The sequence below is a fragment of the Durio zibethinus genome, chromosome 6 (genome assembly GCF_047325235.1).
Source record: "Durio zibethinus cultivar Kanyao isolate XHJ-2024 chromosome 6, ASM4732523v1, whole genome shotgun sequence".
Taxonomy (NCBI): domain Eukaryota; kingdom Viridiplantae; phylum Streptophyta; class Magnoliopsida; order Malvales; family Malvaceae; genus Durio; species Durio zibethinus.
The window spans coordinates 15,301,994-15,313,018 of record NC_143167.1 but is presented as its reverse complement, the minus strand read 5'-3'; the positions used below and the strand labels follow the sequence as shown (position 1 = coordinate 15,313,018).

The 11,025-nt window shown below is 30.1% G+C and overlaps 1 non-coding gene across 1 annotated transcript; it reads left to right on the top strand.

The window, feature by feature from the left end:
• The first annotated feature begins 5,646 nt into the window (after positions 1–5,646).
• Positions 5,647–5,753, top strand: LOC149518466 (small nucleolar RNA R71). The gene has a single exon (XR_016343392.1). It is a non-coding gene; the product is annotated as a small nucleolar RNA R71 (small nucleolar RNA).
• Positions 5,754–11,025: the final 5,272 nt, after the last annotated feature.

The window sequence follows — 11,025 nt, the reverse complement described above, 5'->3', positions numbered from 1 at the left end:
TATTTTAGGGTTTAGGATTTAAGGTTAATATTTTTATAAAAGGATTAGTTAAGGTCTGTATAGAATAATTCTCTTATAAATTAAAGGATAATTATTAAATGATCCATAATATAAAAAAATAAAAGAATTATTTAAAGCGTTTCTATACAAAAAATGCCTTAAATGATCCTTTTACAAATAAATTAAAGGAACATTTTTAATTTTTTATCCATGATATAAAAAAAGTCGCAAACGTAATAATTGATCCTTTTTTTTTAACAATTTTTCCTATCAATTTCTATTACTCAAAAAAGTGCCAAATGCCTCAATTGATGATATTTTATAAACAAAAACAGCAATCAAATAAAAACAAAGACATCATTTGTCGTTTGAGTATTTATTATTAATAAAATAAAATGAAAAGTTGCTATCATATATGTCAAAGAGATTATGGTAATTGTATAGGAATTAATATACGCAAATTTCCCTTAACCAAATGAGTGAATCTAAACACGACATGCCCTGAAATGGAAAAAAACCTCGGGTATCACACTTTCCCCTAAGATTTTGTGAACCAAACACCTCTTAAGGAGAAGTTTTAGTTGTAAGCAAACCTTTCTATTTTGAATAGGATTTGGTGAAACCTTAGATTGGTTCTACTCCATGTATGATTTAGATACCTAAAAGGTTTAGGATTTAAGAAATTGGATTTCATTAAGACTCCATATCAAATTAGAATTCCTAAATGGTTTATGATTGCTACTTTTCATGTAGTTTACAAGTGCACAAATCAAGTAATAATAAAGGAAGTGTTCCAATATCATCTTCCAAAGGATTATAGATTGTAAATTTTGGGTTGGTCTTCAAGTACCAATGGCAAGATCTTAAAATCCTATATTTAAACAGATGAAAACTTAGGTTTGGCTGTAGATCTAAATAAATAAAAGATTGAAAAGGCAATGTAGGCTTAGATCTCACTTAACCAATTGTCACTTGGTAAGCTAAAGGCCAGAACCAAAATAAGATCTAAAAAAAAAAATTACAAACTTAAAAACAAAGTGAAATTGAGATTGCCAAATGCTTGTAAAGAACTTGAAATATTGATTGCATTGAAATAAAAGCAATAGGTAGAAAGAATGTATATGCCAAAACTTGTAAAGAAAAAATAGGAATGCTTAAATCAAACTTGTAAAATAAAGATAATGCTTTGCTAAAAATAAGAAAGTAAAAACAATATTTGAAACTAGAATAATGAAAGAAAAGATCTCAAAAAAAAATTTCTTTAATTAAAAGGAAATAATTTAAAGAATAAAAACTTTGGTTATTAGCAAATCTGTCACTTAAGCCAATAACTCAAACTAAAAAGAAAATAACTAAAGACTTAAGAGAGAAAAGAAGAATAAGATAATGGATGATGGAATGGGGTGAATGGCCTCCCTATTTATAGTGAGGGATTTGCCATGAGGGATAATTTTACAAGATTTTGATTTAAATTCAAATACAAATGGATGAAGCCATCTTGATCTTCAAATGAGACATGATCGAATGAGACTTTTTCTTCTTAAGAATGCTTGGTTGAATGGGATGTCTAGGAAGCAATCTTAGCCTTTGATCATTGTTTAATACCAAACATGATTAAATCTCCACTCTTGGTTCAGTTAAGATGGGTTTCAAAGCAAAGTGATTGATTCTTATCCAAACTCTTGAGGATGTTGCTTGAAAATCTTCAAAGAAATGAATGAAAGAATCATTTTCCAACATAAGCATCCTTGGCAGAATCCCTTAGTGTTCTTATAGGTTTAAAATTCTTCAACTGATCATTATCTTTTTCTTGGATTTGAAATAGTTGCATGATAGAGTCCTTATGCCTTTAAAATTGCATGAAGCTCACTTTTAGTGTGGCCAAATAAGATAAAGTGATGGAATCCTTGAAGTTGCAAACTCTTTCAAATTTGCATTATCCTCTCTTGCAAATGTGTTGGCCAATTGTCAAAGATATGTTCTTGTGCATTTCAAATACTTGCTTTGTGGCATGGTTAGATGAATTTGGGCCAATATGGTTCGACTATAAGCTTCCAAGATAGGGCCAAAAATGCTCTTTGCATGCTTGCATACATGGATTGTATAAAGATGGAGTTCTTGAACTTGAAACCCTAAATCATGAAAACAACATGAAAAATACCAAAAATCAACCAAATTTAAAATTTAGCACCACTTTTAGCATGTAAAAACACTATATATTATGGTGCTATCATATAACCCCACACTTTAATCTTTGCTCATCTTCAAGCAAAAACCTCAAATCAACAAAACTAAAAACCATTATACATACTCACAAAGTAAAAAATTACATAAAATTCCTACCATGCACTATTACATAATACAAAGTTAACTATAAAAATAGAGTTACAAGAAATTCCTTCAAAAACAAGCTCCCAATATCTTATGCTTTTTACATATATACATATACTTCATCTTTATTTCATGCATATAACTCAAGTAAAAAGAATGCAAAACACTTTATCACATTTCTATTCAAAGAGAGACTTCACATGTTCATTTTCCCCATCCCTCTCCATTAATGTTAGACTTACCTACTTGACTCAAAATCAAAAGGTCTTTTAGGCTTGTAATGTAAGGTTTAGGTTAAGGTAGGAAAAAGAAAATTTTTGTTCAAAACTTTAAGCTTACTTTCTTTGAAATTTCTTGGACTTTCAAAAGTTGAGTGTTTTTTTTTTTTAACTTTCACTTTTGAGGCATCCTTTATTCTTCACGACATCTTTTTTTTTTTCTTTTTGGAAAAATACTAGCCATTTTTGGCTTTATCTAGCGTTGCCTTTGTTTTTGCCATTTTCTTGCTTTCATTTCTTGCACCTCCTTTCCTCCTGAAATCATAATCATGTAAAGGCTTATTGGCTTATTATGCGGCTAAATAAACAAAGAAAAGGGAATAATATAATAGGCTCAAAATAAAGGTGCTAGGGATGCATCATTAAAAGTGGGCTTGAAAAAGGCTCAAATAATCCAAAGAATTACCTAGATCATCTCTTGAATCAAATACAGTTTAAGATTTTGCCTCAAGGGTTGAATAGGTGAATTCTATAACACTTATTCATATCCTCAAATCTCTTACAAATCCACATTTTATAAACTTTCACAAAAATTATAGCATTTCATTATAAGATAATAGAAACATATGCATAAAAATCATAGCCAAAGAAAAACATGCTTAAGAATTCCTTTCAAGTTCCATTATAGCCATAATTAAACTTTATATCATACTTTAGTCAATCTTGGAAAATATTACTAAGTGTGCATAATAATGAGATCTAGTATGTCAATTTGGTTTGAAAATAAACATGGGATCATAATTTTCAAAAATATTTAAGTTCAAGAAGCTTTCTTTTCCCCCACACTTAAATTGAATAGTGTAGAAAACAAAGGAAAAAGAAATACTCCCCTAATTTATTTAAGGCTGAATTTTCATTGTATAAGGCATCATCCTTGCTTCATTTCATCCCTAAAAAAAACTCAAACAAAAATATTATAAAACATACTTGTCTTAAAAAATAAAAATAAAAAACCATAAAAATAAGATTTAGGTTGCCTCCCAAATAGCGCTAGTTTTGATTAAGCTTAACCATCATTATATCTATGGCTTATGTTGTCCCTTTAGGAGGGAGTTTTCCTTATTGCCTCCTTTTTTACAAAATGACATAAATAGAATTGGTCTTAAGAGGTTTATGAGCTCTCTTAATAGGGATAACATACATAAAGCTTGAGTTCTTTATAGGGTTGACATGGTTGGAGCTAGGGGTTGCCAAATGGTTTTGCATCATAGAGTAAAGAGGTTTATCTATTAGGTCAAACTCCTTAAGGTTTTCTTTTATCTTGACTATATTTACATCATCTTTATCTCTAAACACACCTTACCTTTAAGTCACAAATTACAGCTTTTTATTTTAAATCTAAGGGTAAGGCTAGAGTTGTAGACATCTACTAATGCTTTGGTAGTCAATAGGAAAGGTCTCCCTAACAATAATAGAGCTTTATCATCCTCCATGTCTAGAATAATAAAATTCATAGGGAAAGCATATTTACTACCTTTCATAAGCACATTTTTCAACCTTCCTTATGGTAAATTGGTAGATTGGTCAGCAAATTTAAAGTTGAACTTTGCAGGCTTTAGCTCTCCACACCCTAGATGCATAAAAATATTCAAAGGCATTAGATTTATACTAGAGCTAGGATCACAAAGAGCATTATCAAATTTTAAATGTCTAATTTTATAAAGAATAGTAAAACTCCTTAGAACTTTTTACTTTCTAGGTAGGAGTTGTTAAAGTTTAAGGCTACAATCTTTTAAAAATATGGCTTCCTTTAACTCTTTAAGTAGCTGCTTTTGAATATGCCTTGGGACAGGTGATGTTATATTGAAACACTGCCTATACATTATAGTAGTCATCCTTAACCTTAGTTGCACTTCCTCATGGACTTCCTTCTCTTGATCCTCTTTTTCTTCTTGTTGATCTTCTTTTTAGATTACTCTTTCTTAAGTTGTTTCTTTAAGCTTAGGCTGAATGCTTTTTAATAGTGCTATCTTTACTTGCAATAACATTTTTCTTTCTTCAACAAACCTTTTAATATACTCTTCAAGATCTTCATATTTTATTTCAACATATTTTTTCTTAAGGCCATCCTTATATTGTTTAATATTTTCAAGGGTTTTTAATGCCATGGGGTCAAAACCTTACAAAATTTCTCTACCAAATCTCAATAGTTCTTCATCTTCTAATATGTCCTCATTTCCCATAAAATCTACTTCAGGTTGTTTCATAAAACTAGAGAGGTTTGCCACTATAGGTTCATTCATAAAATTATCCTCTTCATCAAAATCCTTCATCCCATCATCTCCTAAAGAATAGATAGCATTACATCATTCCTTGCCTTATTTTTTGGGGTTAGATTCAATATTGCTAAGCAAGGTACCTACTAGGCGATTAGCAATGGCTTGGGCTAGTTGACCTATTTCGTTTTCAAGGTACTTGATTGATATATCTTGGCTTTGGATGTTGGCATTGTTAGCTTGCATCAATTAGGTCAACATATCATTAAAACTCGATTTCTTTCCTAGGGTAAGTTATAAGTTGGTGGATTGGGGTGGTAGTTATTTTTTGGTCATTGGTAGGTTAGTGGTTTGATTGGTTCCAAGAAAAATTTAGGTGGTTTCACCATCTAGGGTTATAGATCTTACTATAGGATTTTAGTTAGGCTTAGATTATTAGATGTATTGGATAAGTTTTATCTTAAATTGGCATCTATCATAGGAATGGGGTCCTTTACATATATCACATAACATAAAAGGGTTTTGCATTGCATTCACATGGTTGGTTTGTAGTTGGGCTCTTAGGACTACTATCTTTTTGGTTAAGAAAACTCATTGGGAATTGATGGAGGTGATAGTATCTATCTTAAATAAACCGTATACATTTTACTTACCTTTCTTTCCATGCCCCATTGGTAGTTGTTAGCACCATATCTTTAATCATATCATTTGCTTCCTTAGGAGTCTTGCTCATAATTACCCTTTCAGTAGGTAAGTCTAAAGTGGTTCTCATGTATGGTGTGAGACCATTGTAAAAAAATTATACTTGTAGCCACTAGGGCAATTCATGATTTGGGCACTTCTTTAATAGCTCTTTGAATCTTTCCTATGCATCATATAGTGTTTCACCATTTGCTTGGAGAAATGTGGTGATCTCATTCCTTAGCTTTGCTATTTTGGCTAGTGGAAAAAACTTTGCCAGACACTTTTATACCAAATCATCCCATGTTGTGATTGAGTTAGGTGGTAATGATGTCAACCAACATTTTACCTTGTCCCTGAGAGAAAAAGAAAATAGTCTTAGCCTAATAGCTTAATAAAAAACACCATTATAGCAAAATGTATCACATAATTCAAAAAAATTAGAAAGGTGAAGATTAGGATCATCGCTGGGTAGCCCTGTAAATTGTATAGAAGTTTGGATCATCTGTGTTTTTGAAGACTTAATCTCAAAGTTGTTTATTTGAATAGCTGGCCTTCCAATGGATGGTTGAAAACCATCTAAATTGGGAACTACATAGTTCCTTAAGGTTCTTTGCCCTTCATTGTTTGCATTAGCCATTAGTGTTGGTGCATGTGTATGTTGATTGCTCTTTTCTTTTTCTTCTAAAGGTTCTTTCAATTTCTTGATCAACTAGAGCTAAGTCAACACTTTTGGATCTGCACATACAAACATGAAGAGATCAAAGAAAAGAAAAAGAAAAATAAAAATTAAATAAAAAAAGGGTTTAGATTGTAAGAGTTTAAGAAATCCTTAGTGATATTGAGAACACCGCTATAATCCTGGCAACTATGCAAAAAACTTGCTTGCTACTTTTCATATAGCTTGCAAGTGTGTAAATGAAATAATAATAATGGAAGTATTCCAGTATCATTTTCTAAGGGATTATAGAATGTAAATGTTGGATTGTTCTTTAAAAACCAATGGCAAGATCTTAAAATCATCTATCTAAATAGATGAAAACTTGGGTACGATTGCAAATCTAAATAAATAGAAGATTGAAAAGGCAATATAGGCTTATATATCAATTAACCAATTGTCAGTTGGTCAGCTAAAGACAAGAGGCAAAACATGATCTAAAAGAAAAAATTACAAACTTAAAAACTATAGACACCTAATTTTGTTTGAAATATTTTATTTTTTAAATTAGGACTTGTTTTTGTAATTTGGCCTCAATCATCAATTTTTTGGGTCCATTAACGGTGCATTAAAAATGCTCAAGGATAAGGCCTAATGTGGGTCCCATAGTGAGGCTTGTTGCATTGGCTCAAATAGTACCCAAAATGGCCTAAGAAAAGCCCAGTAAAAAAGTCATCCTTAAAGCCCATCATTGGCCCATTGTTGGCCATTAACTATCAATAAAATATAAAATATAAAAAAAATAAATATAAGAAAATAGATATAAAAAAAATAGGTTTTGGCCCAAAATAAAATTGTGAGAGCCTAATTTAAGCTAAAATAAAAACAAGTGAAAAACTTAAATTTAGCCTAAAAATAAAAGCCCAAGACATAGCCCATTTGGCCTAGCTAGAATTATGCATGGAAGTGAAGATGTTTGAAGACACATGAATGGCAAAAATGGAAAACATGCATTAAGTGCATAATATGGAGAATGTGGGTGCGTGAAAGGGGTAAGGAAAAAATGGCTCATAAAATAGAAGAGCAGCGAGGCGTTAGAGGGGTGGTGAAAGCCAAACCAAAAAAAACTTGAAAGAAACATAGGAAAGTCAAGCAAAAATGGGAATATAAGAATAACAAAGGAAGCCAAGCAAGTGGGGGAGCTAGTTCATGACAAAAAGAGGAGAGGTGGCTAGTAGAGCATTCGAGCAATAAGGTATTCAACTAAGAAAACCAAAAAAAATGAAAAAATGAAGAAGTAAGCAAAAGGTTGAAGAGCAGCTAAAAAATTAAAATCTAAAAAGGGAAAAAGAGAGAAGAAAAGCATTCAAGCATGCAGCAAGTAAGAAAAAAGATGCATATAGAAAGGTAAAAAAAGAAAATAAAAAAATTAAATAAAAACTAAAAAAACCAGTAGGAAAAAACAAAATAAAGAGGAATGTGAAACGTGAACCAAAAAGAAGAAAAAGGAAAGGTTAGCAACATCAAGGAGGTAGCCAAAATTGAAAAAACTAGAAGAAAGTAAAAGAAAAAGAGCAAAAGGCAAAAAGCAATAATAATAAAAAAAAGGCCAGCAGCAACGATTGGTGGAAAAAATAGCAGAAAGAAGGAAGAAAAGTGCAAAATAGGAACCAAAAATAAAATAAAAAAGATGAGAAATAAACATTTGGCAAAAAAGAAAAATAAAAGGAAAAAAAAAGAGCTGCATGAAATAGTGAAAGGAAAGGCAGTAGAAAAACAAGATAAAAAGAAAAAAATGAGAAGAAGAAACTAAACAAAAGAGAGGAGAATGAAACATTGGTAGTAAAAAGATAGCATTTCATTTGTTCCTATCAGCTAGATCACGTTCATGTTTTTACAATGCATGACTTTTGTGCTTATCTTCCTTTTAAAAAAAAAAAGTATGAAGAGCTTTTAAAGAAACAAAAGAGAAAGGTTTCAAAAGTTTTTTTTTTCTCAAAATAAAAACATGTTGGAAGTAGCCTAGGGTGGGTTTTGTTGAAAGGTTTAAAGCATTCAAGTTTTTTGCTATTCTTCAAAAATAGTTTCATGGCTTAGAGTGTTAATGTGATGGATTTTTTTAAATAAAAAAAAGGCCATAGAACTTTATGAAAAGAGCCTTTCACAGTTTTATGGTTCTTCATGTTACTTTCGTGGACAATATTAACTAAAAATAAAACTTAAAAGTTTGAGTCTTGCCTTTCTTGCTTGTTTTTACGTGAAAATTCCTTATAGGAGCCTTAAAGCTTCAAACATTCCATGTTTAGTTTTTTGTTTCTTTCTTTTGTACATGGTTCATTTGCAACAAGTTAGAGCTCTTTCGTTCACATGCCGATTATCTTATATATTTAGAGAAGTTTAAGACTTTAACAGGTCTTTTGTTTTTTAGTTTGTTTTCCCTACATTGACTAGTGGAAAAGTTTAGACTTATTTTTTATTTTTCATGCACATGTCATATCCTCATGTTCATGCACGTTCTTTTTATGTTGATTTAGTTTAATTACAATCATAATTTCATGAATTTTTTGGTTGAATTTCTATGTTTTTGTTAATTTTGTGTAATTTAAATATTTTTATCTTTTTGATGCAATTCATTTTCCATGCGTTTTAGTTTTATGAAAAATAAAATAAAATAATAATAATAATAATAATAATAAAAGAATGAAAAAATGTGTGAAAAAAATGAAAATGACGATCTTTGAAACCCTGCCTAGATGTTAGAGGGAATCCAAATTATGTCTTTGAAAATTTAATTTTTCCTAGATATTGGGAAATTAAAAGAAAATTTAAATTAATTAAAAATTAAAAATTAATTTCAAGATTCAAACCCAATTCAAGAAAAGTATAAGAAAATCTAAAGCCTAGTCCAAGTTGGCTTCTTATTTAAAAAGGCACCCCAGGTTTAAAAGTAATTACAAAGCATTCTTTTCTCTTGAAGAAAGCCCTAGCCACCACCTACTTATCTTTCTAACTTTATGATTCTTTGTATTATTGTTCAATAAATAGCTAGCTTAGGCATGAAGAAAAATCATGATTAGGGTGATCTTTAGTTTATTAGCTTTCTTATTGTTTTCTTTTAAGTTTTTATTGTTCTTAAGTCTTTTTTTTTTTGCTACAATTTAAGTTGTTCAAGTTTATTATTAGCTTCCAAGGCAAATCAAGTTTCAATTTTCAAGTTTAAGTTTTTGTTTTAGCTTTTTCAATTCAAATCAATTTAAGTTTATGCAATTTATTATTGTTAACAATTTTAGTTTGGTTTCCATGGTAATGCTTTGGTATTGATTTAATTTTTTGTTATCTAAGTTAGTTAATATTGATTTGGTTAGACTATATATTCTTAGGTTTAATTGGATTTGGTTATAGTTTAATTAAGTTAGTTTATTTAAATTGCATGCTACTTATTTTATTTAGATTAGTTTTGATTTTAATTCAATTCAAAGTATATAGAATGTATCTTTAGGTTGCTACTAGAGCATTTTTGCATGATTATACGTCTAGTTTACTTTTGCATTATTAGGTTTTTATTATACATTATTGCTTGCATTTAATTTAAGTAATCTTGCATACTTTGGGGTTAATTTCAAGTTCTTACATAATTTAAGTTTTGGCTATATTAGTTTAAGTTGGTTGCATCTCAATTCATAAGTTATTTGTTGTTTGCATTAGTTTAGGTTTAATTTCATCTTAATTTATAGTTATTACTTGTTTGTAAGTTTAATTACATTATTTAAGTTCTGTTTTGATTAGTTTTCTTAGTAATTGCATTTTTATTATGATTTCTCGAAATATAAGTAATGGTGAGACAATTTTATTACTTGATTCACTATATTTACAATCTGCGTGGGAATGATACTTTACTTTATATTTCTTAATTCGATTTTGTGCACTTGCAAATTCTCAATCAAGTTTTTGGCACCATTATTAAGGATTGATGCATTTGATTCAATAATGATACTAAACATCTTCATTGTAGTATGGAGTTTATTTTTCTTTTCTAATTTGTTAGATTCTTCTTATGTTGAATGCATAAAGCTGAAATTTCTAGTTTATTGCCCTTAGATAAAAAAATTGAGAAAACTGTTAAAAAGATAAAGAAGGGTAAAAAGTAATCAAATCTTGAGCAACCAATGGCTGAAGCAAGAGAATCAAAGAACACCAAAGGACTATGCTTTCCCACAATTAGATGGCTTCCAACCTAGTATTAGAAAGCCAGTCATTCAGGGCAATAATTTTGAATTGAAGCCATCTATTATAAACATGATTTAGAACTTAGTCTAATTTAGTGGGTTACCCAATGATGACCCCAATTTACATTTTTCTAATTTGTTAGAAAATTTATGACACTTTTAAGCATAATGATGTTACTAATGATGCCATTAGACTAAGATTTTTTCCTTTTTCTCTCAAGGACAAGGCAAAGAGTTAGCTGACTTCTATTTTATAAGGCTCCATCACTACATGGGATCACCTTGCTCAAAAGTTTCTAGCAAGATTCTTCCTATCAGCCAAAACTACTAAGATGAGGAATGATAGCACTACATTCCAACAATTTAAGGCTGCATCCATGTTTGATGTGTGGAAGAGTTCCAAAAAGTTATAGAGGAGATGTGAACACCATGGTTTGCTTAAGTGGTTGCAAGTACAAATATTATATTAGACTGGTGGTGCAAGTTGGAATAACCATAAATGTTATTGATGGTGGAGCTTTGATGACTAAGTTAATTGATAAGGCATATCACTTGATAAAGGAGATGGCTATAAACAATTATGAATGGTCTAATGAGAGGTTAGCTCCAAAGAAAACAACCAGGTATATCAATTT